The sequence below is a fragment of the Myiozetetes cayanensis genome, unplaced genomic scaffold (assembly GCF_022539395.1).
Source record: "Myiozetetes cayanensis isolate MyiCay16 unplaced genomic scaffold, myiCay2020 scf1, whole genome shotgun sequence".
In the NCBI taxonomy this organism is placed as follows: domain Eukaryota; kingdom Metazoa; phylum Chordata; class Aves; order Passeriformes; family Tyrannidae; genus Myiozetetes; species Myiozetetes cayanensis.
Window position 1 is genome coordinate 123,915,566 of NW_026086604.1, and position 15,662 is coordinate 123,931,227.

At 37.2% G+C, this 15,662-nt stretch overlaps 1 protein-coding gene across 1 annotated transcript in view; it reads left to right on the forward strand.

Moving 5' to 3' along the window:
* Positions 1–15,662, forward strand: part of THSD7A (thrombospondin type 1 domain containing 7A) — a 263,425-nt gene that overhangs the window by 141,142 nt on the left and 106,621 nt on the right. The window lies entirely within an intron of this gene.

The window sequence follows — 15,662 nt, forward strand, 5'->3', positions numbered from 1 at the left end:
TACATGTGCACTCTTAAACTGTCTTAGCTCCCTGGTGTCTCTTTGTCAAAATAGATTTGCCCCAAAAGCTTGAGGATATTTCTCAAATGTCTGCTCTGTTTCGGTGTGTTCAGGCAGGTGTTTACTCTCTAACAAATTGTGCATGTTTAGAAGAGCTGATGTTACTGCTTTTAAGGCTCTGGGCAAAAAACCTGGAAACTGGGCTGGTTCAGACTTACAGTAGAAGTAGAAAACAAGACCAGAAAGATGCTGCACAAGAAGGCAGTATCTACTCATTCCAGTATTTTTGTTTTGAAATAGGGTATGAAATATCGTTTGTCCTTCTTGATTCCTGTGGCAAAATTTCTGAAAGAGATACTGGAAAACCTCTTTGTTTCTTCTGTGTAGCTCCTCTGTTTCTTTCTCAGCTGTGCCTCTATGTGGCTGTCTGCTTTTGGTCCCACCCCCTCCTCTCCCTCCACATCACTTATTTATTTATTTATTTACTTATTTATTATCTTTTCAAGAGTTTTGGCAATCACAGATGTTTTGATAATCCTTTGTACAGGCTTCTAGGTGCATTTCTGGAACCCTATTATCTTTATTTTGCTTGTTTTATCTGGCATTCTCTTGCTAGCTCATGTACTTCTTTCCTCCAGAATGTTTTTGTCCAACTCAAAAATCTTCTTTCAGTCTAATCTTCCCATCTTTGATGTGATTCAGTTTTCTCATCCCTAGGCCAATGCCTGATTAATCAATTTTACTTCAACTGTGAAATGACCATGATATCTTGCTGAATGAGGTTGACTCCCGTTGCTGCTACATTAGTATTTATGAACCTTTTCAGGGTATTTTACTTTAGTTTTTGTTGTTCCAGTTAAACATTCTATCAGAGCACTTGTAATTGCTTTAACCTTTTCTGTCAGAACCCATATACTTTTTCCTGTGTAGAAAACATTTTTCAGGTATATTCTTTTCAAGAGAGGATCCAGCAGTAAAACAGGAAAATGATGAGAGGTCCCTGGCTTAAGGGAAGAACTTGGGTTGTTTAGTTGGAAGGAGGACGTTTGGGTGAAGATGCAAAGTGTCTAGGAGTATGTAAAAACCTACCACAAGGAAGAATGGAGCAAGATATTCTCCCTAGATATTAGAAAAGGAATAATGGGCTAATCCCAGCAGTGCCAAATGAGGCACAACTTCTCAATACTAGGAATAGTGAGGCTCTCGAAAAAATTACCTGGGACGTATGTGGCACCTCCATCTTCGAAGGTTTATAAGAATAGGCTAGACAGTGATGTCAGTGATGGCATACCTGAAGCAACTCTTGGTTATGGAAGAGGGACTGACTGCATAGTTTTTTTGCAGTCTCTTCTAGCTCTGGTTTTCTTTAGTTCTTTAAGCTTTTGATCCACACTTAGATGAATGTTTGCACAAAAAAATCTCAAAATCAGTATGCTCGGACAGGTGTTGGCTGCAGCACTGTCTCAGTGCTGGTACAGAAACAGATCGCTTTTACTCTTTTCTTTTCCAACCTCACATCATGCAGCCCATACTGTGCCTAGACCAGGAACATCATTACTCTTTAAATACAGGGAGTAATTTATTAGACATCTGTTACTATCATATAGCAGCCGACCACTCTTTTTGAAAGTCCCTAAGTTTTTGAAAGGCAAAAAAATTTATTGAGAAAAAAAAAAAAAAGGGAAGAATTACCCAGTCATGTGCTGAAGCTCTGATAAATGGTAAAAGAAAGTAAAAGTATAGTTGGAAGTTGATGGCACACTTTACTCATCATCTTTACACTCATTCTTGAATTCACTTATCTAAGTAACGCTGTTTTAGGTTCAGATACGTCAGTGTATTATGCACATTTCGGTCTGGTGCAGGAAATGGATGAAACCCTCTTGCCTGAGGCAGTGAAACAGTAGGTAATACAATGTAGGAAAAATTCTTCACAGGGGAGAAAATTATATAAGTGATACAGTGGGCATTTTAATGTCTAATGGCTGAGATTTTTTTGTTGTTAATGTACAAAGGATTTCTAGTGGTCTTCACATCAAGTTTAATATAGAACCTTTTTTCAAGTTACTTAGCATAAACAAGAAAATTTGGTTAAATGACTTGTGAGAAATTCTGGCACTGATAACTTGGTTTTCAGGGATCTATATATGTATATCACCTATATTTCTATTTGCATGATTTACACTTCACTCTTTACTAAGCGGTCAAATGCTTTCTTCTGTGACTGGCATTCCAGAATCTGAAACAATAAAATTATTTTTCTGCCCAGAGTGTCAATGCAGCCAGATCAAATGATTTTATAATCTCCATCACATAGAACTGTGTTACTAAATAATATAGACAAGTAAGGTGACTGGAAAACCTACCATTCCCATGTGAAATCCTTTTCAGCTTGAATAGTCTGTTTTCAGTGAGTGTTGACTTCAGCAATCAGAAACAATCAGCCCCCTGGCAGCATGACTGAAAGAAGAATAAAAACCCTCAGGCGAGTAATATTTTTTGCAGAAGTAGCAAAATTGGTATAGTATAAAAAGGGTTTTAAAACAGAACAACTTTCAGAAAGGTGCTCCAGAGAAGATGGTTCTGTAACGCTGTCAGGAAAACTTCAAAAAAGGCAAATTCTCTTGACACATCAGCACACCAGGCATGGTAAAGAGAAGTGAAACAAGAAAATCAAAGTTTAATTTATTGCTGAGTGAAAAATAGATGGTCTCCCGTGAAGGATGAAATATTGGATTTTGTATTGCTCATTCTGCAATAATGGATGTGTTACACGGCCTTTGTTTGCCTTATGTTCCCCTTAGTCTGAAATTCTGGTGCACTGAAAATATTTTAAAAATAGAAATGTTGGAAAAAAATAATTCAGAAATTTTTGAAGGTGGCTTATAAAATGACTGCTTTGGATAGCTAACAAAATCTGGACAATGCTGCTGTTAGAGTACAGGACAAAACTGATCCTCTGAAATGTTTCCTCTTTGGTGAAAGTGGGGTTTGCCAGAGGTCCCACAGAGAGCTGTTAGACAAAAAACTGTCAGTGTAGAGAAACATAAAATGTGTAAAAGCTCATTTTATTTTGCAAATCTGTTTGCCCTATTACAAATTGTAATGATTGTGCCTCACGTTGAGCCTATAATTTTCTATTGTAATATAGACTCTGGTTTGACTTTATTCTACTTTGCTAGATTGTTATTTTTGGGTCTCATATGGTTCCTATAATTATTTTCCTGAGCAGACTTTTGGGGAAAAGTTTAGCCTGGTTTTGCCTGGTTTTGTACAAGTCTAAGAAGAAGTATTAGAAAAGACTGGAGCACAGACGTTTATAACTGTAGGAACACAGAACAGAACTAGAGTATCTTCTTGACCTTTTGTGTGTTTCTGCATTTCAGCAAAGATTTTGAAATTCACTGACAAAGCACATCATGTTCCCCTGAAGCAGTTGGTCCACAGGTGTGGGGACAGCACTAAGTGACTGCTAAGAGTCACTTAGCTCAAATGGTTGGAAAGGGGGCCATAATTAAAGTAGTTCTGCAAGCATATAACTGCCTCTTAAAACAAATAAATCCCAGGAATTTCTGCAGTATTTCCTTTCTCCATCTTTTGAATATGGCTTGTTTATCTTGCTTAGGCTGGGACCAAAGCACTCCTGTCTGAATAGCAGGAGAAATGGAGGAGACCAAGTGGGATACCATCCCTGCCAGCTCTGACCACAGTCACCCAGAACTGGTTAATATTCTCTCAGCAGCACCCCTGTAGTAGAGACCTGTTTGTGAAGCTGAGCACTATTGATGACCTGAATGACCTGAAATGACAATTAAAGAAAAAACAGTGAAATTTTATATATATTCAGAACTTTTATTTCTTTGTTGGGAAATAACCTTATGCAATTACGATAGTGGAACAGAATAGCGGGGCAGAAAAGAATCCAAAATTTTAGAAATGCTGACTAATTCATGAGCAGATTGGTTTAACCTCTTTATGCGTTTCATCATGTGATCATGTTTCATTTGTTTCACATCTGTTCTTAGAAAGTAATTGTTTGTTATTTCTTTTCATCCTCCTCACTGATTCTGAGCACTCATGAAATATCTAGCAAATTATATCCACATCTTTTAACAGATTAAACTCTCTTGGAAGTTTCTGTAATGGTCTTGTTGTAGTGCTTTACTAAATTTCAAGTTTGGGAGAGTTTGACCTTTTGTTTATTCCAATATTATAGTTAAGATGTAAGATATGACAGTAGGGCAAAAATTAGGGAATTGTCTTGCTGATTTTGGGCATGCAGTTTGAAGACACATAATGCATAATTTTTCAACTTGCTTCAAGTAGATCTCTATCTGCTTTCAGCAGAGTTTCTATATTCAATACTGACCACAGGTCTTAAGGTGGATACCCAGAAACTGAGGAATTCAAGAATGGCCAATGGAGTATTTAACCGATGGGCAAGTGATACTCAAGAGGTTTTGGCAGGAGAAAAAAGAGAGAGAATCTGCTCCTCTGGAATGCCGTTTTCACTTTTGTTTCCTTTCCAGGTCCTGAAACCTCTGAACCCAGTGCTTACCTTCCAAAAAACACAAATGTCTCTGTCCATGGACTTTCATTCTTCTTATGAGTTATAGGCTGTGTGAAGGAGGAAGATAAAAACCCAAACCAAAACAGCATCAATCTGTTGCTTTATTTCTGCCATTATTTGGAGAAGTAGACAAGTCATGCTGAGCTACATGATGTCAGACAGCAAACAGAAGAAAGATTCAGACATACAGTACAGAGCTCAGTTTGTTGGACCCTGTAAAGTACTCCTTGCTTAGAAAAGGTCTTGAGAAATTCTCTGTACTTCTCTGAGCAACTCCATGAGGCAACAGGCAGAAAGAGTGATGTGTATGAAGGTGACAGTGGTTAAGGTAGAAAAGACTTCAGGGAGCTGGGCTGTGGGAAGGAGAGGGAAATAGCAATGCAGAGAGGATGGGTTGTGGAGATGAAGGAGCATAAGCAACCTTTCTTTTGTTTATTGAGGACCAGGTGAAAGCATATATATCTGCATGTGCTTTTTATGTTACTAGAAAGGCAGCTACACACATGTTTTTGTAGCAGAAGCCTGCAAGCTCACCATGCTATAAGGGTTTAGAAGCCATAAGTGGTTCACTTACAGAAGATCTGTAAATATCACATATTTGGAAAATGAACTGTATACAGTCATCTTGATTCATTAACTTGAAATCACTGGAGCATATGCTGTTATCAAATGGAGAATGGGAAAGAAGAACGTAATCTTCGAAGAAAGACCTCTTGATAACTAAAAGCAGCAGGGTTAATTGTCAGGTGCATTGGGATAATAAAAATGTAAAATATTAGAGAAACAGGATGCAAACATACTGCTTTCCTACCAGTTTCCACTGTGCCTTTAGAATTTCCATGAATTTGAAAGTCAGAAGCATCCTGTAGTTTTTTAATGTGACTTTGGTGGAGACAGTATTTTCTGTGGAAATGCATAATATTATTCAGTGGGTGTTCCTTTCTAGTCTAAGTACCTGCTCCATCATCTTACCGAGGCTGCTGTTTTGACAGCGGCTTGTCAGTATTGCTACACATTTGACATACCGTGCCAAAATCCAGATTTAAGATGGAATTCTACACACTGTGCTGAATAATTGAAACATCAGCAATGAACAATTCCTTTTTCCACATCATATTTTAACTCCTTTCATGCAGTGAACAGTTGTTCTGTCATTTAGATAGATGACATTCATATACTTCTGTGCAAAGCATCAAGATTGGATGCCTTTCTAGAATATGGTTTTTATTCAAATAAAAAAAAATCTTCCTTAGCTAAATATAATAGCTTGTAATGTAATGAGGGTTGAACTACATGTTCTGATAATCCCTTGTGGCCATAAATCCTATGAGTGAATAAATGAATTCTATGAATGAATGCAATGTTGAATTTCTAGCCATAATCTAGTAAGAGATTAAGATACACAATGGTAAATTAAATTAGGGACTGTGATCTTCAACGAAGATTCTCCTGCAGTGTCCTTTTTGCATATTTTCTTCCTCATCATATAATTTTAATGTTAATTGGCTTCAATATGACTAAATAAGTACATATGAATCAAGAAGTATTTTTCTAAATTTTGGACTTCTTTATATTGATATTATATCATAATAAATATTCCCATAAGGACAAACTAGAACGTATTACTTTTTTATATTTATTTTGTGTTGGGTTTTTTCGTATTGTATAACTACTAGGCATAGTGTAGGATGTAGAGTATGCCCTTGTTTTCTTGATCAGCTTTATAAAGTTATGGTATGGCTGCACGTGAGATGAGTGTCCTCCTGGGACATACTCTTTGTCAAGGTGAGGCTGCACAGGGTGGGAAAGTCACAAAGTTCTTCCCTTCCAGATCCTCAGAACAGCAGGGTTGAGTACTTCAGTGCCTAACTTTCACTGAAAATGTGCAATCTAACTCCTAATATTGACCACTTTTTTCCAAATGTTGAAGACATAGATGAAACCAGTGATACTGTCAAATCAGTAAAGGAACAAATGTAAAATAATACCTGAAACACAACTAATATTAGTAATATATTTTTCAGTAATATATTTCTTTACATCATAATATCAATATTGCATATTTTTATTCACAAATTTTGGCATTGTGTTTATTTTTTCTTTGCCAGTAACTCGATGAAACTAGCTGTTGTTTTAGGTCAAAGTAAATGCTGATTAATGCTATGTAACAAAAATTCTCACTGACAAAGAGAACTCCCTCCCAAAAACTTTAACAAGTCATCTATGTAGACTTGCCAAATAACCTACTCTACCAATTTTAAAATTGTCTATAGGATGAGATGTGCATGCATGTCACTGTGTTACTGGACTGTGAAAGATAGGACCTCTTATTTCAACCCTTCTGCTTTCTTGTCTCCTCAGACACTCATGGTGTCTGTGATAGCCCCACAGCAGCTGTTGTTGATGCTTGTTTGGGTGTAGTAGAACTTCTTTTTGCTTTGCCTGTATTAGCTGATATATCTTTTCTTGACACAGAAGTTGTATGTAATCTCTGTCTTTTCCTGTAATGTAGGAAACCTGAATGGTTTTGTTTATTTCAAAACCCTTTTGGCTGTGCATCCTTGTTGGCAGAATTAGTTAAAGTCGTGAAAGGATCATGGGAAAATAGTCTTGTGAAAAGCACTTAGGTGGACAGTACTTGAATTGTAAATGAATAAAGTGGCCTCATTGTTTGTGTGATTATAACAGCCCATTATACAGGGAGGTACTAACAGTTTCTCAGAACAATGCACAATATGGCCAATACTAAACAGTGCAGCTGTAGGGAAAATGAATCAGGACTATGTCATTTTCCACCAGGACACTGTATTTTTGCTAACTTCTTTAAAGAAACAAGTGTTTCTTTACCCATAAACTGAATGGATTATGAGACTATGAATTACATTTTTTATCTTCAGAGTAGCTCATGAGGGTTATCTAACCTCCAGATTTAAATCACCTTTTTATTATTCCCGCTGTCTAGTACCTGAAAATTAAACTTTTTTTTTGGTTTATTTATGAGAAACCTCCCCTTTTTTTTTTTTCTTTATACCAAGAGTCTCAGTCTCTTCCAAAATCCAGCTGTAGCAGTGATCCAAGAATGGCATAGAGTTAATTTGATTCTTTTGCTTTAGAGGTTAACACATCCAACAGGCTGTATGAAGTCTGAGGAGAACACTGGGTGGAAAATAAATATGTTTTTGCAACACATCAAATTGCATCACATTGTGCTTCATACTTGTATCCCTGAGTTAACTCCAAAATCCCTCTTACTCATCCAGAGCATCTTTTAAGGTTCCATGGTGGTCAAATACAGAGCAAGGAGTAGACCCTACACATGCAATATTAAGATCTGGATTTAATTTCAGATCACATAAAGGATTAATATTCAGCATGAGTATTGCTGTATTTCCCCAGGCCTCCTGACTCTAGTGGGTGATTATTCAAAGTTCCCATAGAAAATTGCACACGTGGATACATATATTTCAAAGGTTGATTTGACCTTCTGACCCAACCAGATTATTTCTGCACAGTAGTTCTGTTGAGGGTGTGAGCATCTTGGCTGTGGGACTGCCTAGGGGTTGGCAGATTTCCCAGCAGTGTAAGCCTGAACTTCTCTAGGATGTGATACTAATGAGTGGTGTGGTACAGGTTTTACCCCTTCCTTCGCTGTAAGGTTGTAGTGGTCTTTGGAAAATGTTTCTTACAGTCTCTCATTTCTTGTAGGAATTTACTGAGATTCAAGCAAATTTAAGGCAAACTATTGATATTGTCTGTACTGGGAAAAGTAAAATATTCAAATCCTGCTTTAATTTCTTTTTAATTTCTTTAATTTCTTTTTTTTTTTCTAAGAATTCTTTGGGAGTTGGGCCAATGTTCATTTATGCCTGTAGGTTGTCTTGCAAGGACTCTGTCCAACTTAGTGGTTTGTTTTAGTGGGATTTACAATTGCCATTATTTTCAATCACAAATTTACTTTCTGAATATTTTCCAAAATCTTCCTCTAGCTTTAGTTTGCCCTTCAGTCAAAAATGACACCCTTAACAAGCCTGCTTCTTGTGTATTTGTGTTTGTGTATGTAATTTTGTTTATCAAGTGCTAAACTACCATGTAGTTTTGGTGTTCTATAAGTAATTTGTTACAGTTTCAAATCTTTCTGTAGACAAGTTTGTTTGGTCAAGTGGGCTTGTATGTCAATAGTTCTCGTCTTGTGGCTGGTGAGAAAGATTGAAGACCATTTTGCTAATGGTATTCAATGATGTAATGTCTCATGAGATCAACAAGAATCCATGAGAAACTCTCATGATTCCTTATGAAGCAGGTGGTTGTAGGAGATGCCTGATGATGTGCAGGATATTCAAGGCTAGGAAATGGTTAAATTATTCTGCTCTGAAGGAGCACACAAGTGCCTTTTTTTTTTTTTTTAATCTGCCTGATACCCTTTACTCTTCTTTCACAGTACAGAAATGAAGCCACATAAAAAACTTTTAAAGAATTTTGGATTTTCTTGAGTATGTTGATTGTGCTTTGATATGAAACTTTCAGAATCAACTCCCTTTTTCTGCTGAAATGCTGAACTGCCCTGTATGATACTCAGTATGAGTTTCTTCCAGGCAGGTACTTAGTTTTTGTTTATGTCTTCTTCATTACCCTAAAGTTTTTAATTCATTCAGTCAGTCTTCTAGATTGAATAATAATTGGATTATGTTGTTGGGGTTTTGCTTTGGAGAATACAAACATAACTTTTATTTTTTGCTAGAAATGAAGTAGTCTTCTTCAAAAATATATATTCAAAAATATATATTCAATATATATTCAGAAATAATATACCTGTGGACATAATCCACTGCCACACCAAATAGTGATCCAGGGTCAAAAGATCACAGTTTTTAATTTAAGAAATTGAAACATTTCACTCCAATCCTTTTCAGTCAAGCGCTAATGCATAGATTTGTTTCTCGTGAATACCTAAAGTTTATGTTGGCATCAGTCTCCTGAACTGTAGCCATGTTATTCATTTCAGAACAATGGAAATCTCTGTGTGTAATCAAATGGAAAATCAGCTAGAGAAAAAATAAATATATCATAATTCTAGGAGAACACATATAGTGAAAGTAAGGAATAATAGCTTTGAAAATTTCATTAATGAAAATCAAAACTAAATATGGATAATGGGAAAACCAAAGCTGAATGCTGATAACAGTAAAGGAATAGAGGCAAAATAATGCAGACAAAAATTATTGAAGTGACTATTTGGCTTTCATAACCTTGTCTATTGGCTCCATTACTTTACAATGTAGTCAAAACTTGTAAATAGCGGTTTTTGTTAAATATCAGCACTTAGGTGAATTAATTGAATTTATTGTAAAAGACATAATCTTCATTGTTCAATTTTACATTTCAATTGCAAAGCTTGCATCGATGCTCTATTGCATTTGAACATGAAGAGCAGCTGTACAGGGAAAAGCACAAAATCGATCTTCAAAATGGAGTCTCCAACAGGACAGTTGAGGAAAGACCTTGTAGAAGTCTCTAAGCTCAAAAATGCCACAGAGAAAGTGAGTAGAGTATAGTTACGCAAGACTTGGAGCCAAAAAATAAAATTAACTGAACAGTTTTAAAGGAAAGATAGCTATCTACAGTTTTTGGTGAGTAAAAAAGGTGTATAATGTGTTGTTTCTAAGATTATTTAGGTACCAAAATCTTATCTAGGTTCAGAAAGCATTTATAATAATTCCTGAAGGAGAATGCTTTAAAGATGCAAAGATTCAGCTTGTCTTCAGGAAGTCTGTAAGCTGTAGTTTGCTGGAAAACCAGAGGGTATCTTGGGAGAGTGTGACCAAATACTTGTTGTCTTTCCATTTTTGTCCTCTTCTGCTACTGCCAAGGCAGGTTTCAGTCTGCATGGATAATTAGTTAGAACCCCTCAGCCATTCTGATGCTTCTGTTCATCTCTTCTCACTAACTCTTCTTTGTAGTTATGAGTCCAGTATGATACGGAGGAAACACCAGCAAAAGTAGAAAATCTCTTAGTTGTACAAGTAAGTTATGTATGGAATATGCTCATGAAGTAAAGAGTCCTACTGCCTAGTTTAAAATCTATTTATTTTTTCTATTCATCCTGCATAAATTTAGAGATCAGTTGTGCCCTCAAGCATTACCATGCATTTGGCTTTATGCATGCAGTATGCACAGCTTTGTCTATTGGGAAAGATTAAAAAAACCCCACATTTTTTTCCTAGTTGAATTTGTAGAGGAAGAAATTCCAATGGTTTCTTCCACTTTTCTATATAACTTAAAAGACAAATTTTGAGACTGAGGTTATAGACATTCATAAAGGTCATAAAATCAAATCTATAAAATCAAGTTTTCCTGATTTTTAAAAATTCTGAAAGTATTTTTCACTCTAATAGAAACTTAGGATACCCCAGAAAGAATTTTTTTATCTCTTGACTGATCTAATTTTATCACGCCTTTTAAAGCTTATGTTTGATTGAAGAGAGTGCTTTCAATTGCACAACTTGCTCATTTGTACACACGTACTGTGGTCTAATTTGTCCTGGGTGTATGCCTCAACCTTTGTTCTCCATGTGTCTATAGCCTTAATTATCCCATAAATTACTTTGAAGTCTCCAGGTATAACCTTCCTATCCAAAGTGATATTTAGTTTTTATTTATTGCTGTAGGAGCAAAAATGAGGCTGCAGAACGTGAGTAGACACAAATTGCTGACCACATATCTCCAAAGGAGGCTGAGCAGCAATTATGTTCTGTAGGTTGTCCTTTGAACCAGCACTGCCTTTTTCTGTGGTTTTTTTTATCTAATCTCAGTCTTTCAGGTCAGAAATAGTCCTAATGTTGGCTTAATAGCAATAGTGATCATTCATTCCCTGTGATCTTTTGTTTTGTTTGGGATTGCTTTCTCTTTCCAGTGTGTGATTTAAGTGCTTATATACCTTAAGCTTCAGTTCTCCACTATATCTGACACTTTTTTCAATTGTGGTTATGGGAAAACTTTTTTATCAGTACACTGGCTCAATTTTGTCAATTTTTTCCATTTGCTTCAGAAAATCTGGTATAAAATTTCTTTTTTAATTCAACTAGCTCAGAATACATTAAAAAAAAAATTGGTAAGTGCAATAGTTTTGACTTTGATTGCAGCTCAAGGTCTCACTTCTCCTATGCATCACTCATCCTAAAAAAACTCCTGTGGGACTTCAACCACCCTGATATTTGTTGGAGGGACAACATGGGCTGGCACACACAGTCCAGGAAGTTCCTACAGGTTATTGAAGAAAACTTTTTGATGGAAGTGGTGGAGGAGCCAATAAGTAAAGGTGTGTTGCTGAACCTTGAACTAAGAAATCAGGAGGGACTGGCTGAAGTTGTTGGGGACAGCCTTGGCAACCACAAGATAATGGAACTCAGGATCCTATGTGGGGGAAGCAAAACAGTAAGCAGGACTAGAACCCTGAACTTCCAGAGAGCTAACTTTGATCTCTTCAGGGACCTGCTTAGAGAAGTCCCACAGGAAATGCTCTTAAAAAAAGGGAGTCCAAGAGCACTGGTTATTATTTAAGCACCATTTCCTCCAAGCTCAAGACCAGTGTATCCCCACGATGAAGAAATCAGGCAAAGGAGGCAGGAGACCTGAATAGATGAGCAGGGAGCTCCTGGTAAGTCTCAAATGCAAGAAAGAAAAAGGGACAGGCCACACGGGAGGACTATAGGAACATTGTCAGAGTATGTAGGAATATGATGAGGAAGGCCAAGACCCACTTGAAATTAAGTCTGGCAGAGGACATCAAGGGTAAGAAGGGCTTCTACAAATACAACAGCAGGAAGAGGAGGAATAGGGGAAATGTGAGGCTGTTGCTCAATTAGATGGATGTCCTAGTAATGGAAGACACAGAGAAGGCAGAATTACTGAATGGCTCCTTTGTCTCAGTCTTCACTGCTGAGGATGGCTTTCAGGAGTCCCAGACCCCAGAGGTAAGAGAAGAAGGCCAGAGAAAGGAAGACTTCCTCCTGGTCATAGAGGGTTGAGTTAGAGATTGGCTAGACAGACTAAACACCCGTAAATCCATGAGCCCTGATGGAATGCAGCCACAGGTGCAGAGGGAGCTGGCAGATGTTGTTGCTCTGTCACTCTTCACCATCTTTGAAAAATCATGGAGAATGGGAGAGGTGCCTAATAACTGGAGGAAGACCAATGTTTACTCCCATCTTCAAAAAGAGAAGAAGGAGGACCCTTGAAATGACTGGCCAGTCAGCCTCACCTCCATCCCTGGAAAGGTTGATGTAACAGGGCATTTTGAAGGTCATCAATAAGATGTAGAAGAAAAGAAGGTTGTCAGGAGTAGTCAGCGTGGATTCACCAAAGGGAAATCATGCTTGACCAATCTGATAGCCTTCTATGATAACGTGGCAGGTTGGGTTGGTGAAGTGAGAGCAGTGGATGTTGTCTAACTTAGATTCAGCAAGACTTTTGACACTGTCTCCCATAGCATCCTTGTGGGTAAGCTCAGGAAATGTGTGTAAGATGAATGGACAGTGAGGTGCATCAAGAACTGTGGCTGAATGGCAGAGCTCAGAGGGTAGTGGTCAGCAGGGTAGAATCCAGTTGGAGGTCTGTAGTTAGCAGTGTGCCCCGGGAATCAGTACTGGGTCCAGTCTCATTCAGCTTGTTTATCAACTACCTGGACAAAGAGATAGAACGTACCCTCAGCAAGTCTGATGATAGGAAACTGGGGGGAGTAGCTGATACACCTAAAATACAAGAAGTTTCACCTCAACATGAGGAAGAGCTTCTTTATGTTGAGGATGGCAGAGCACTGGAACTGGCTGCTGAGGGAGGTCATGGAGTCTCCCTTTCTGGAGGCATTCAAAACCTGGACACGTTTTGTGTACCCACCTGTATACGTTACCTGTGACCCTGCCTTGGCAGGGGGATTGAACTGGATGATTTTCAGAGGTTCCTTCCAACACTAACAATTCTGTGATTCTGTGATTTTGTTAGTTTGAACCCTTTCTGTTGTGGTAGAAGTTTCCTTCTTTCAGAGAAGAAAACAGGCTCTGCAGGAAGATGTGTAAGAGTCGCATCCAGTCACAGCCACGGACACCTTTAGGGTTGGTGAAAGTCAGGGAATACACCCAAGTTGAAGGTAACTTCAGCGAAGAAAGAGTATCTGTCTGTCTCTCTATCTATCTATCTAAAAACACCTTCTGAGAATGAATATTATCCTTTCTTATGTAGCACTTATACCAAATTAAGTTTTGAAGCACATGCAAAGCCCGTGGGCTCTTACACGTCATGAGTTGATCTCTTTCCTTCTCACCAAAGCTACTTTGTAGTGGCAATTTTGTGCATGTTGCCTGGCAGTAAGTGTTGATAATTAAACTGGGCCCCAGTCCCAGTGCACGTGAAGAGGTTGGTTTTGTCTGCTCTCAAAGGTGTCACATTGCGTAGGAACTTTGGAGGTGAAGATATTTCATCTGTTCTGCGGGAGAATTTGCAAATGCTGCCCATCTTAGAAACCATAAGGAATGTATCTTTTCTCTGGTCATTAAAATGTGTCTTTGTGGGATAAATTAGTCTACAAGTTTTGTCAAAGGTGCAGAAACTAATATATTGATTTTGACAGTACTTTAGTCCTGTGCCAAATGGGGCTTCAAAAAGGGGAAAAATTCCACTAATAAAGAACACTTTTCTCAAAATCTTTCAGTGTATTCACCCCAAACAAGATATAGTGTCTGTCCTTAAGCAGAATAAATGTTGACTATCATATGTTAGGGTTCCCCTCCCCCCCCCAAATCCATATGTAGACCAATAGCCCACAGATTCATCAACCTCCTTTTGAACATGCTGGCACTCTCTGTCTCCACAACCAGGACCTTCTTTTAGCAAGCTGTGGAATTACTCTACCTCTTTTGCATAAATATGCTTTCATTTAAATCTCCTATTAGTCTCCAGTATCCTTAGTTCTAGTATTACAAAACTTTGTAAATAGTAGTTCAAAACTATGTTGGATATATGGGTAGGGCAAAATTTTGTATGGCAACAAAATAGTTGTAAATATTCATTATTCTGTATTATTTTGTATTCTTTTAAAAAGAAAAAATGAGCCTTTATTTTACTGTTTATAGCACTGGTACTGAACAGAGCATTTCATTATGCTATCTGCAGTGCTAGTAAATAGTTTTCCTGCCTGTTTAAGTGCTTCAGAAGCCAGATTTTTATTCCAAAACATACATGATAAAAAAAGTTAAATACTTATGTTGTAATTCTAATTAACATTATGTTCACTTTAATTGTAGTTTAGCTTCTCTATTTCTCATTTTTCTATTGTTAGTCAAGCTTTTAAGTAGAAATGCTAGTTTCTAGTTAGAATATAACATTTGAAGTGCAGAGGGATTTAGAGCAAAAAAATCTTGCTGACGACCTATGTCATATGTGAATGAATCAATGAGATGGAGAATGGAAATTAAATGATGGCTTTCATAAGAAACAGGAAATTAAGGCTCTGTGTTCAGGGCATCAAGGAAGACTCCACTTTAAGATAGAGATCATTCCCTGTTTAGTTCATGAGACCTCACTATGGCAATATACCAGCTGTTAACAAAGTAAATGATTAGTGACCAAGCATTCAACATATTTGCCATTGTGTTTTTTAGCAAACTGTAATCTGGAAACTAAAAGAAGATGGCACTGAGCACTTTGTGCTCTTCAAAAACATCTTTAATCATCTCTGTTATTGATCCTCTCTTACTTTATGTTCCAACAAAAAAATTGAGTATACCTAAAACCAAAAGATAAGCAGTGAAAAATTGATTTATTTCCTCTGTTGTACTTCTGTGTCTGTATGAAGATTTATATTTTAATTTTGATCACAGATATGGCAATATTATTATTACAGATATGGCAATACTGGTAATTTTTAACTATAGTAAATCTAATGTATATGGTTGCGTCACTTTAACCGAAATCCTTTTTGCTTACTTTTTGGGCTCAAATACATGTGGACTGAAACTTAACAGCTTTAAAAATATTTACTGACTTTAACATTACAATGGACATCACTTTTCCTTATGAGTTCATGACTGTGAATGTGTGC